Raw genomic sequence first — 12161 nt, 5'->3', positions numbered from 1 at the left:
AATATAATTCCCCATCACATGGAGTTAAAATCCGACATCCGGATTACAAATATTTTTAGATTTTAAACCCTCTACCTTGTATTTAGTTCTACGCATTTAACTCGTTTGTGTTTAAAAATCACAAACTTGTTTCTAGTAAATTCTAAGTCGTACATCAATGTATTTAACACAAAATATTTATCCTGGATTCATCACTTTTGTGAATTACACGGTCAATATCCAAGTTTTACACATAATTCGTTTTGACCCGTTTAGAGGATCTTTATGCATTTAAGCGTCGACTCGCTCTTCTCTTTTCGCACTCTGCATTTCCATATTTAAATAACTACTTATATTCCACCACTACTATATTTGTGGTGGATTTAACATAAGGAGCCCATCATCCTAAATTTTACCCTTTGGTAGGTCATTTACGGAAAATATCCATTTGTAGGCATTTGACCCAAAAAGGCTTATGCCTAAAACCTTTATACTTATCAAAGATTACATGGTCGTACTATATGTTCCTAAACAACCTCTAAGGGTCGTCTACCCGGTTTACCCATCAAGGGCGTTTTGGTCAACTTTAGTCCCTTATTTACGACGAAGACTTTCACTAAGAATTTGACCAAAATCGCACGTTTAACTATAATCTAATTTATGCGTACCTGGCTCGGGTCAACATATAGACCCGTTTTGTACCATTCTTTTATTAGCCGCTACTTTATAGCGACGCAATAATCCGCTTCCCGTTCACTCCTGTGAACATCTAACTTGACAACCAAACATTTGTCGATATTGTCAAATGGTGTCATCACCACCATTTGACCCATTTGTTCTTTATGACCAAACATTTATACTATGTCAAAACATGGTTTTTAATTACCCATTCACACATCCGACCCATTTCGGATTTTACAACGAGATCCTTTTTCTTACGTATTTAACCCGTTATGGCTTACACCATGGGTATCCTTTTAATCTCAACTTACATTTAGTCGACATGTGACTAATTTACCCTTTTTCCCATTACTAGTTACGCTATAAGGTAACCTTAAAGAAAACTTATTAATTCTTAGTCAATTCACGACTAAATTACCATTTTGTCCATTTTTACCATTAACCATGGTTTTGATCGTTTTTTTATTCATTCCGACTCATTTCGTTTCATCTCGGAACTCCAATTTCGAATATAATCGGTTGTCACATTTATCACCTATAAAATACATACGTATACTACAAATGGGTGTAAGCTTTACTTACCTCGCATCCACGCCACGTTTTTCTTTCCGTACTTGCTCCGTTTGACCCGCTCCCTCCTCCAAGCTTTCACCTAGCTTGTTACGCGTCAAACTATCATCATCGTTTTCAAGGTGGTTAGTTTAATCATAATTTAATACGATTATTCCACCTTACGCATTTTATATCAAAAATTACCATTTATCGTATTATAGGTCAGTTTGACTTTTTAAAAGTCAAACATCCCTTAATATATAAAATGCACATTCACGTTCATTAGCTAGTTTAGGCATTTTCAATTTACCCGGTAGGCGTTCTTTTTAAGCCATCGTTCTAACTAATCTTTTAACACGAGTTCATGCTATTATTAACACTAAGTTAGCCTAGCTCTTGATTATCGAAGACACTATATTTCTTCATTTCACAAAATCTACGGGTTTTCCCTCTATAAGTGAAACCCGTTTTGTCATGTTATTTGGCATTTATCCAAATACTTATCCAAATCAAGTTCTATCTACGAACTAGTAGGCACCCAATTTCACTTAGGCATTTTAACGAGCACCTTGTGGGGAAGATTCGTATACTTCTTTTATCAAGTTCTTGATTAACTTCCAACAAAGTTTCAAGCATCAATTTCAAGCCCTTATGTCTAGTGTTTATAAGTTACAACTAGAACTTGCATTACTTACCTAATGTTCATCTATTTTAACACTATAATTCTAGTGTTCATCCCATAGTCATAAAACCCACTTAGCACCTACATAACTAGTTAACCGAAACACTAATTTATGGTGCTAAATTAGCGAGTTTACATCTAGGGCTTGTTCCTAGACTTGTGCTCATATCAATTGTACTACAACACTCATTATTCATGCCAGAATTTCATTCTTGAATGTTAAATCAAAATTTTGAAGTATCATCAAATAGCAAAATTCAACATACCTTTCGATCCCCACACTTAGGTGATCACGAATTTGTGTTCATGCATTGATTTAAGACTGAAATCGACCTTCAATTTGATGATTCTTGGCACTTTAGGGTTTTGCTCCCTTTTTCCTTCCCTCTGGTCGATCCACGCATACACACACACTTAGTGTGTGTGTTGTGTTTTATTTTCTTATTTTTAATAAAATCAGTTTGCCCACTTAGCAACATTAGCCCCGAATGTTTTGTTTTTATAAAAGGTTTAACTATTTCAAGTTTTCTTTATTATTCTAACAACACACAGCTAACTAGGTTAATATTCCCAGTCATTTAGTGGGTTCGGGAAGTCCTAACCCGTTTTATTTCAAGTCCCGTTAACTCGGGCCTTCTATACACTTTGTTTTTCTCAAAGTATTTATCCTCCTTTTAATTAACATCAAGTTCATTTAATCAAATCCTAATACTTACCGGGTTAATTTTTACCACTAACGATATTTTACCCGTCTTTACTATTAATGTGGTTTGCTTATCAAACCCGTTTTTGGGGTGTTACACTAATCTAGAGGGACTAAACTTGATAAGATGGAAGGAACTTGTGTTTAAAATAAACAAAACTCAAAACACACACTGTGTGCGTGTTTGAGATCGACCAGGCCAAAGAAAAAGGGGTAAACCCTAAATTTCAAGAAATCTCCAAATCAAAAAGGGAATTGAAGGATTATAGGATGCATGTATCAAGATTATCGATCTCCTAAGTGTTCTTCACTATCAAGTAAGTTAAATTTTATGATTTGGTGATGTTGGGTGAATTGGGTGTTGATGAACTCGTGAATCTAAGTGAAGTTAGGATGGATATGTGATAGAAATGCCTTATGAAACTTGAATTATGCTTAGATTTCTGATTGTTAGGTATATTTATGAAAAACCCATTTGTAGTGGTTCTTATGTAGGATGATGATGGTGTATTTAATGTTAATTTGATGATGCTTGTGGTGTATGATAATGGATGTTATAGATTATTGATTTTGAATCTGAATCAAAATGAAAGTTATGTGAAGAATTAGTAAGAATCATGCTTTAAAAGTTTGTACATAATATTTCATAAATGCGAAACCCGCCAAGTGTTCGATGAAATGCCTAAGAGAACAAATATGTGAAATTGTATGCAAGTTGCGGGTAATTATGTATGAAAAGTGATAATGACATAATTGTTAGCGAACTAAGATGAAAAGTGTGATTTAAGTAGAGATCATATGGGACTTTGATTTGTTAGTATGATGTGTTAGAAGCGTGCATTAGTAGCTTGTATTCTATGCATAAGGTTATGGCACACCAAATACACTTAGTTGATTTTGTAGTTGGGTGATGTGGTTGTATGATATGTGGATTTTTCTAGCAAGCTAAATTTGGGTTCAAGGGTAGCGTTAAAATTGGTCAATCTTAAAAAATGTTGATAGTTGTGGGATTATGAGATGAAAAATATGGAAGGATTTGATTATGTTGAATGTGCATATATGATCTTGTGATGGTATGTGTTTTACTAAGTAAGTTGGGAATGTATGTAATGCCCGTAACATAATCGACTATAATAATGTGGACGTATGAAGTTAGATTGATAAATCACAAGATGGACAGTTGACTTTCTGAAAGTCAACTGTGCATAATTAGTGTATTAAGCTTTTGTCACAAGTGTTATATTAGAGAAATCATTAAATACATGCTATATCAATATGTGCTAAATGTAACAACATGAAGAATTATGCGGAATGAAAAGATGCGACTTCAAGCTTATATTTTGTGTTGATTGGAATTTGACAAATAAAGTATAATGTTAGATATGAATGTAAAATGAATGCAATATTAGAATGTGTGTTTATACTAATGAAATGGTAACCATGATGACATGAAAGTATAGGATCATGTCAAGATGTGGGAAACATGGAAGGCTACGTAAAGGATATGAGGAAGCATACACGAGACGGGCACTCGAGGTAAGTGAATCTCGATTCACTTTTTAGTAGGTTTAATAAATTTTTTAATACTTATGCTTATGAAACATCTTGAAAGAACAGGTAATAATTAGAAGTAATAAGCTAATAATGCCTCAGTATAGATGAAGGTTGTTATTTAAGCCTAAAGTAAATTGGTGGGTACAAACGGGTTGAATATTAGGTGCATGGGATGTGTAACGTAATGTAATTCATTCTGGTTATGACCCCAGGTAAGAATTTTTAGTCATTTATGAAAGGGAAATGTTTTATAGTTAATTAGAAACAAGTTTTAACTGTTTCGGATGTGAATTGGGCAAGATAAGATAATTTTGGTGATTAAAATGGAAGTTATGCTGGGCACTACCGTAGCTTACGGTAGCCACCGTAAGCTACGGTAGGCACTGAAGGCTTTCTTTCCACCATAAGGCAGTAGCAAGCCATCGAAATGATTTTGTGGCCAACGTAAGCTACGGTAGCCACCGTAGCTTACGGCGGAGCTGTCGCGCCCTGCGAAGAAGTAAGCCAAGGCTTACGCGGCCCACGAGGGACCGTGCTGCAGGCAATTTGTTGGATTTTTTTTGTTTTATACATTGGACTTATTTAAATGGTGTTCCAAGGTCTCATAACTTATGTTAAGGATTGGTTTTGAGTATAAGAGATGTTAAGGGTCGTCGGTTAGTGAAAGAATGGATTTGTTTTCGTGTTGGTGTAAGAAATTGTATAAGTAAATATGTTTAGGAATCTAGTAGGCACGTAGGTCGTTTTGTATATCGCCTATATTATGTTAAGTTGTGAATATTTCATTTCGGCATAAGCGTATGTGTATGAAGTGGTAAGCATGAGCTAGTGTATATAAATTTGTAAATGATTGTTTGTATGTAGGTAGGGACGTAGACATGTATGAAGGTACGTTTGCATATAGGTGTATGTTATAATAGGCGTGTAAGTGTGAATGCACGTGTGTATGAATATACGATGCTAAAGATATACGTATGAACGTTATCAAGGCGTCGGAGTACTTACAATTACTAATGATGTGCTTTGAGTTTGGAATGTAATGCAGGTATGAGATTGTCGAATTCGTGAAGGAATGAAACCTGGTTTGGATAAAGAGTATTTAAGAAAGCGCTTGGACATTCCACGTTTACTTCATAGAATGCTTTATGAATTTCTATTATATGGTTTAATGTTGTATGGTGTTAATGACTAATGGTTGGGTTGTACGTGGTGTCCACAGGTGTCGCTCGGGTTTCCTCTACCACTAGCGAAGTGAAGCAGACATAGATCGAGTTGAGAGCAAGGATTGTACGGGAAATAAAGGTCACATAGTTTGTTTTAAATTGGTCATGAAGCCTTGATATAATGTGTCACACCCCAATAGATGGCGGAATCATCGGGGCACGACACTAGGCGAATCAGATTGCTCAAGAGAATCCATAACAACTATATTACGACAATATTTAATGCGTTCATTATCCCATACTAATAAACAATACAATCACATAAGGTATCACATAAGGTATCCGATCGGGTGGTAATCCGATCGGACGGCAATCCGTTCCAACTGCCTTGATCGTCTTGACACTTGATTGTTTTGAAAGTTTGCGGCTTTGATCGAGATAATGTGATAACGTGCTAAACAACAGAAACTCGTCAAGACTCAAGTGACCCGCTCGGACAGGAATCACCCTAGTCCGACCAGTCAACTGTTCGAGACGGCGTTTCATGTTTAACCCAAAATCATAAATCTCTTGGATAGATTCTAGATCTTGAACCAACACATCACTAAGAAAGAGTACAAGATCAGAACAAGCTCCGATTCTATCAGTTTTGAGTGCATTGTATGTAAAAGTGTTGAAAGAAAGTTGAAAAAGTTTCTTTTAATCCTTTTATCATTGAAGGTGTTTAGATCTATGCGAAATCGTTGTGAAATCATGTGGAAATCCTTCAGATCTGAGTTATTCTTGGTGGAATGAGGCCAAAGCTTGAAGTTCATAAGAACTCCATGATGACATCACCCTAGAACAACTCAAATCTGTTGATTTCACAGTTAAAAGTTAAGATTTAAAGGTGAAAAAGATGAAGAAGTGCGTGTAGATCATAGAAGTACAAGATTTGAGTTAAAAACTTACAAGAATCGCGAGGAATCAAGAGAAATAGAGCCAAAAGCGCGCTGGTCGAACGAGAGCTGTCACATCACTATTCAAGTGATGTGACAAGTGCTATTTATAGGTGAAGTGGAGTGAAGGAGATGGAGTACAACGGATTGGATGGCAATCCGATCGGGTGGCTGTCCGATCGGGTGGCAATCCGATCGGGTGGCCACTCGATCAATCTGTCACTTGATCGATGGTCTCCGGCGTGTTGCGTTTTGATGTTTCATTTCATTCGTTAAGCTTCGCGATAGTTTGGTTACACATTAACATACCCATATTCATATATTTATTATAATTAGTCACAAAGGGTCGTTAAATATCCATATTTCAAACTATACGTTGCGATAATTGATGTGCATAAAATGCAACATATAAATTACATCAATTGTAGCATAAAACTAACCCTTTTTTAGTACTAATGTTGGAAAAAGTGTGCTTTTGTCTTCCTTTTGTATTTTCAGAATTAAATGAGCTCAAAATAATAAAAGAAGCAAAAAGACAACAAAATCTAACATAAATACAAGAAAGGGAACAAAAGTGACATGCCCGACCCCCCGACAGCATCTTCCCAAGCAAAACAAAGAAGACAGAAGACTGAACACGCCCCGTGCTCAGTGAGCACGGGGCCGTGCCAAAGTGCCAGCAGAAAAGACAAACTCATAGAAGCTTCTGTTTCCCACCACGGGGTCGTGCCCGGCGGACACGGGGGCGTGGTCAACTTCCTGCAGGCGCATTTATTGTACTTGCGAATTATGTGCCCAACAGACACGGGGTCGTGCCCAGCGGACATGGGGCCGTGCCCGAGCTTCTGTTCAGCCTATAAATAGGAGTGTTTGGAGCTCTTGCAACACATCCCTTGGCACACCACCTCTTTCACACTTCACCCACCACCCACCACCATCACAACACCATCATCCACCACCATCATCCATTGTCCATCATAGAGTGTGTGAGTCGTCTCGGGATCCAAGATTGATCGTAAGAGTTCTTGACAATCAAAGGCCATGTTTGCCTAAGTCTCTTGCATCACTTGGTGAAGACAAGTGTTTAGTGTAATACCTTTTATTTTTAATCTTTTGCACCTTTTAATTGGTTTTGTATTAATGACTTTAATTACTAGTTTCTTATGTTGAAGGTGATTCTTCCTTATTGTTTGTCCGTGGTGTCTTGGCATTATTTTACTGTCTATATAAAATAAAAGATTTTCACCATTCATATCTCCACGGTCTATATGGAGGTATGTTGGCTACCTGGTCGGGGGTTAAGGGAACGGTTTGGTAAGAGTCTTGCCATTGTTCAGTGTATAGATCCTACAAAGGACCTGGGTCAAATTTAGTAGGACCTCCTTCAATACCCAAAAGTATTGGATGGCGGGGGTCCAAACTCTTTGATCCCCTCATAAGTTAAACTACTATTAAAACTTTAACCCAGCTACTTAGGACTGTATCCCTGCTGACTCAGACTACTTAGCTGAGGGTAACGTCGCCTTCAAAAGAGGGGCCTACCACATTATGCATTAATAACTTAATTCATTATCTTTCAATAATCTGACCCTTTAGGATTATATCCTTGCTGACTCAAACTACTGGGTTGAGGGTAACGCCGCCTTCAAAAGAGGGGCCTACTACAATAACTAAGATAATCTCTTAAACAAGTGCAAAAGTGCGAAAATAATCAAAGGTTACACTACACACGAGTCGAATCCAAGTGATTCATCTTGTCTATCTGTTTTTATTTTTATTTTATTTTTCAGCATTTTAGTTAGTTTCATTTTCTTAGTTTAAAACCTTTTTCTAACATTTTGATTTGGTTAGACGTTGAGGATAAACTGGTACTAAAAGCTCTTGTGTCCCTGGACGACCTCGGTATCTTACCAACACTATACTATGTCCACGATGGGTGCACTTGCCCATATGTGTGTTTAGTGTTAGTAAATATCGTGTTTTATAAATTTAAAACTTGGCTAAAAAGTGTAAAAAAGGCTTAAAATATATACCTAAAATATAACACACTTCACGCACATCAATAATCGAGTTGTGCGTTTCGAATATGTGTTGCGTTGCGACACATCACGGCTATCGAGGAGGGTAGAATAGGTCCTCACTCAACGTCATCGTGAGTGTTAGTAGGTGCGATGTGATATGTTATAGCGATAAAGTATGCGTAATATGCGAAAATACTACTAAATAACGATGTATGCGATATAGCTACATTATGATCTGAATCTCTGGTGCTAGGAGTAACGAGTATAACGAGTAGTAACAGCGCACGAACGTGCGGGTGGTTACAGTCTCCCATACTTTAGGAAATTTCATCCTGAAATTAATCCACAAGAAGGGTTGCGAGGATCGATGCGAGTGGGAGTAGCGATTAAAAGCGTCAAAATAAGCGAGCGATCGATTGAAATTCAACGAGCGAGAGTGTTACGATGACTGGCGATGGCAGCGAGTAAGGCGATTCGTATACAAAAGATGGCAACACACAAAAAGCGGTCCAAAAAGTGTTTTGAATTCTCGAAAAGTTGATAAATTCAGAAAGGTTTGGAGAAAACTCGTTTATGAAGAAAAATCTTCCCACGGTGTGGCGTTAAAATGTTTCGATGTTCACACCAGCGCTATGAATGGGGTTTTATTAGGTTACTAAAAGGTTTTAGGGTGTTTAAAACTCGTTTTACGAAATTTTCTCGTCACGTGGCAGTAACTTGAGGCGATTGTCACACCAACGTTACAAGATAATCTCGTTTTGTACAAAGGTTTTGATCAAATTTTAGAAAAAGTTTTGTAAGAAAAGGTCGGTTTAAACTTTGTGTAAACAAAGCTCTTTGATCATTTAACTTTTAAGGTCGGCCCCGTATGGCACTTTTCCACAAAAGTTCGACAATATGGCTAAAACACTTATATATAAGAAGTACCATCGGCATATCCACCATGTTTTAGCCATGTGGTTTCCGTCCCGTGAGGCGGTGTCATGTGTGTCGACATAGTACTGATAGGTTTCGATTCCCTTGGTCCATGACGGGTGGTCCATTGGACAACCCTTAAGCGTGTTAAAAGATGAAATAATCCTTCACTTAATCGTGTAATTATCTTGAATTAGATAACTACTGTGCTTATGTTTCAGGTGCGGTTCGGGAGCTAAAAGACGGATTAAATGCAGCTTTGGAGACTTAGGTGATGAACGGGTCGAGCGTGGAACAAGAAACAAAACAAAGAAGACAAGTCAGCTCACCACCGTAAATTACGGTCCTACCGTAATTTACGGTGGACCTGGATTTCATATGCTCCCCACCGTAACACAGTTTCTACACACCGTAACATTTTACTGTCCACCGTAATTTACGGTGGAGCCGTAAATTACCGTGGAATCTGCGAGAAAACATGTAACTGCCATAATTAAGTAGTTTGATGGTGTCTTTTCATCATTCCTCATGATTGAACGGTTAGAGAACATCTTGGGGGCGATTTTTGCTGCACTTGCTTGGTTTTGAACAATTTCTATCATCCGGTTTGTATTTTAGATTCGTATGAACATTGGTTTGATTATGATGATGATTCACCAAGCCATGTCCGGCTAAACTCTTCGGTGATCATCTTAGGTGAAAGTTTCTTGAACTTTTGTGTGTTTTATTTCTGAATTTCTAGAATGATATCTTGCGTTGCTTGAATATCATGGTGTATGTTTGATTGCTTGTAACTTGTTAATCGATATTGCAATTTCTAGTCTTAATCGGACGTTCTTGGTGCCGTTGGCAATCAAGATATCACGGGAAGGGTTAGGGTTGGTTATTGATTAATTGGTCATCGGGAAACAACCTCGCTTTTATATAATCCGAGTACTTTGTCCCCTTTTATCACTTCAATCATCTATACACGAGTTATGTCTATGTAACTCTTTCTAGTTGGAATTACACACAATTGTTTAAAGAAACTGAAACCTAAGGTGATCATTGTTTTCTCCTAATTTGTTTACAACCAACATTTGATTTGAATTAGTTTTTAATTTGGTTTTCTAAAACAACAATCCAAACTCTTGAATTTTAATTTCTGCAATTTAGTTTTATATTAGTTTAAGTACAAAGCTATACAATCGACACACCTTCCACATACTCCCTGAGTTCGATACCCTCTTACCACTATCTATAGTTGTTTTGGGGATTAAATTTGCGTGACCCACGACTTCACGTCAAATTTTGGCGCCGTTGCCGGGGAGTAGTGCGCAACGTGTGTTAGTTTAATAGTTTTGTTTTGTTATTTTCGGGTTTACGTTGGTTGTGTTTAGTGTGCAGGTACTTCAGGTGTATGCATACCAGAGGCTCTCACAGGTCATCACCGCTATCGTTTGATCCGGAAATTGAAAGAACGCTAAGACAAAACAGAGTTTTAGTACGAGAAAACAAGATCATTGGTTCACCCACTTCACCCATTACACCAAGAAACATCATGGCTGATTCTCAAATTCCACCTACAACAGGTCAAACGACCTCATCCTTTATACCTACTTCCACCCAACCATCACCAAACACCACATTACCTAATACCACCGCTGAATTTACACCATCCAATGTCACCCAACCAATCACCACTCAAACTGAGCCTACCATCACTTACAATCCATCCACCACAATCCCACCATTATCTCACTTCTTTCCCCCAACTACGGGTCAATCATCATCCACTTTCACAATTGCACCAAATTCAACTATTGTGCATACTACTTCATCCTTTATACCACAACAATCGGGTTTTCAGTATTCGACCATCCCATTTGGGCAAACTTCGGGAATTCAAGGAGATGGTTATGATGAGGGGTTTGAAGACTTTGAGGGATATGATGATGATGGGTACGCTTACGGAGGTTATGGTGATCAAGGAGATTTTGGATACATTCAAAGTCAATCCCAAGGGATGGCAAGTGTTGGTGGAATGCCGCAACAACAACTTATACCACAACACATTCGGCCGAGACCACAAGGGCCACCAATGCAACAACCTATTCCATTGCAACAAGTCCGGCCACAACATGTACAACAACAATTTCAAAGACCACCTCAACGCCCACCGATGCGACAACAACAGTTTCAACAACCAATCGCACCACAAGGGCAAGTACCAAGGCCAAATGGTCCTATTATTCCAAGAGGTAGGTATGGTGTACCAAGGAGACACCTTAGAGAAAATGTGAGGGGCATTGAAGCACATTTTCAGCCGGTAATCACGCAAAACCCTTCACCGGTAGTCATTCCTCATAATGATCAAGGGCGAACATTTGAAGTAAGAACCAACTCTTTGCAAAGTTTACCAAAGTACAAGGGGTTGGCAACGGAGGAGCCTTACTTTCATTTAGAGGCTTATGACTCGATTTGCAACACTCTTGGGAGTCAAGGGTTCTCGGCCGACGATATTAAATTGGTTTAGTTCCAATTTTCTTTGGAAGAGAAGGCGAAAAAATGGTTCTACACGTTACCTTCGGCATCTATATATACATGGGGGGAGATGCAACAAACCTTCTTGGATGAGTTTTACACCGCCCAAAAGACCAACGGTGCAAGGAAGGGGTTGAGAATCTTCCAACAACAACATGGTGAGATGTTTCATGAGGCATTCGAGCGTTTCAATATGATGATTAAAAATTGCCCTCACCATGGAATTGAATTGTGGGAGTTAATGAATGCCTTTCACGAGGGGTTGAGTGCCGAAGATGCACGTGATTTGATGTCTATCACCGGTGGGACTTTTGGAACAAACTATGAGAACGATGATTGGGAGTTCTTGGAAAGCATGGCAACTACATCAAAAAGGAAAGCTCAAGCCTCAAGAAGAGCCCGACCGACCACTACCCGACCGCAAGTGCACGCCATAGATGATGGTAATGT

The 12161-nt window shown here is 38.2% G+C and overlaps 1 non-coding gene across 1 annotated transcript; it reads right to left on the bottom strand.

The window, feature by feature from the left end:
- Positions 1-11829: 11829 nt before the first annotated feature.
- Positions 11830-11936, bottom strand: LOC118486965. Its single transcript, XR_004880132.1, has one exon. It is a non-coding gene; the product is annotated as a small nucleolar RNA R71 (small nucleolar RNA).
- Between the last annotated feature and the right edge of the window lie 225 nt (positions 11937-12161).

Source organism: Helianthus annuus, chromosome 14 (assembly GCF_002127325.2).
Source record: "Helianthus annuus cultivar XRQ/B chromosome 14, HanXRQr2.0-SUNRISE, whole genome shotgun sequence".
Taxonomy (NCBI): Eukaryota; Viridiplantae; Streptophyta; class Magnoliopsida; order Asterales; family Asteraceae; genus Helianthus; species Helianthus annuus.
This window is presented reverse-complemented; position numbering and strand designations above follow the sequence as displayed.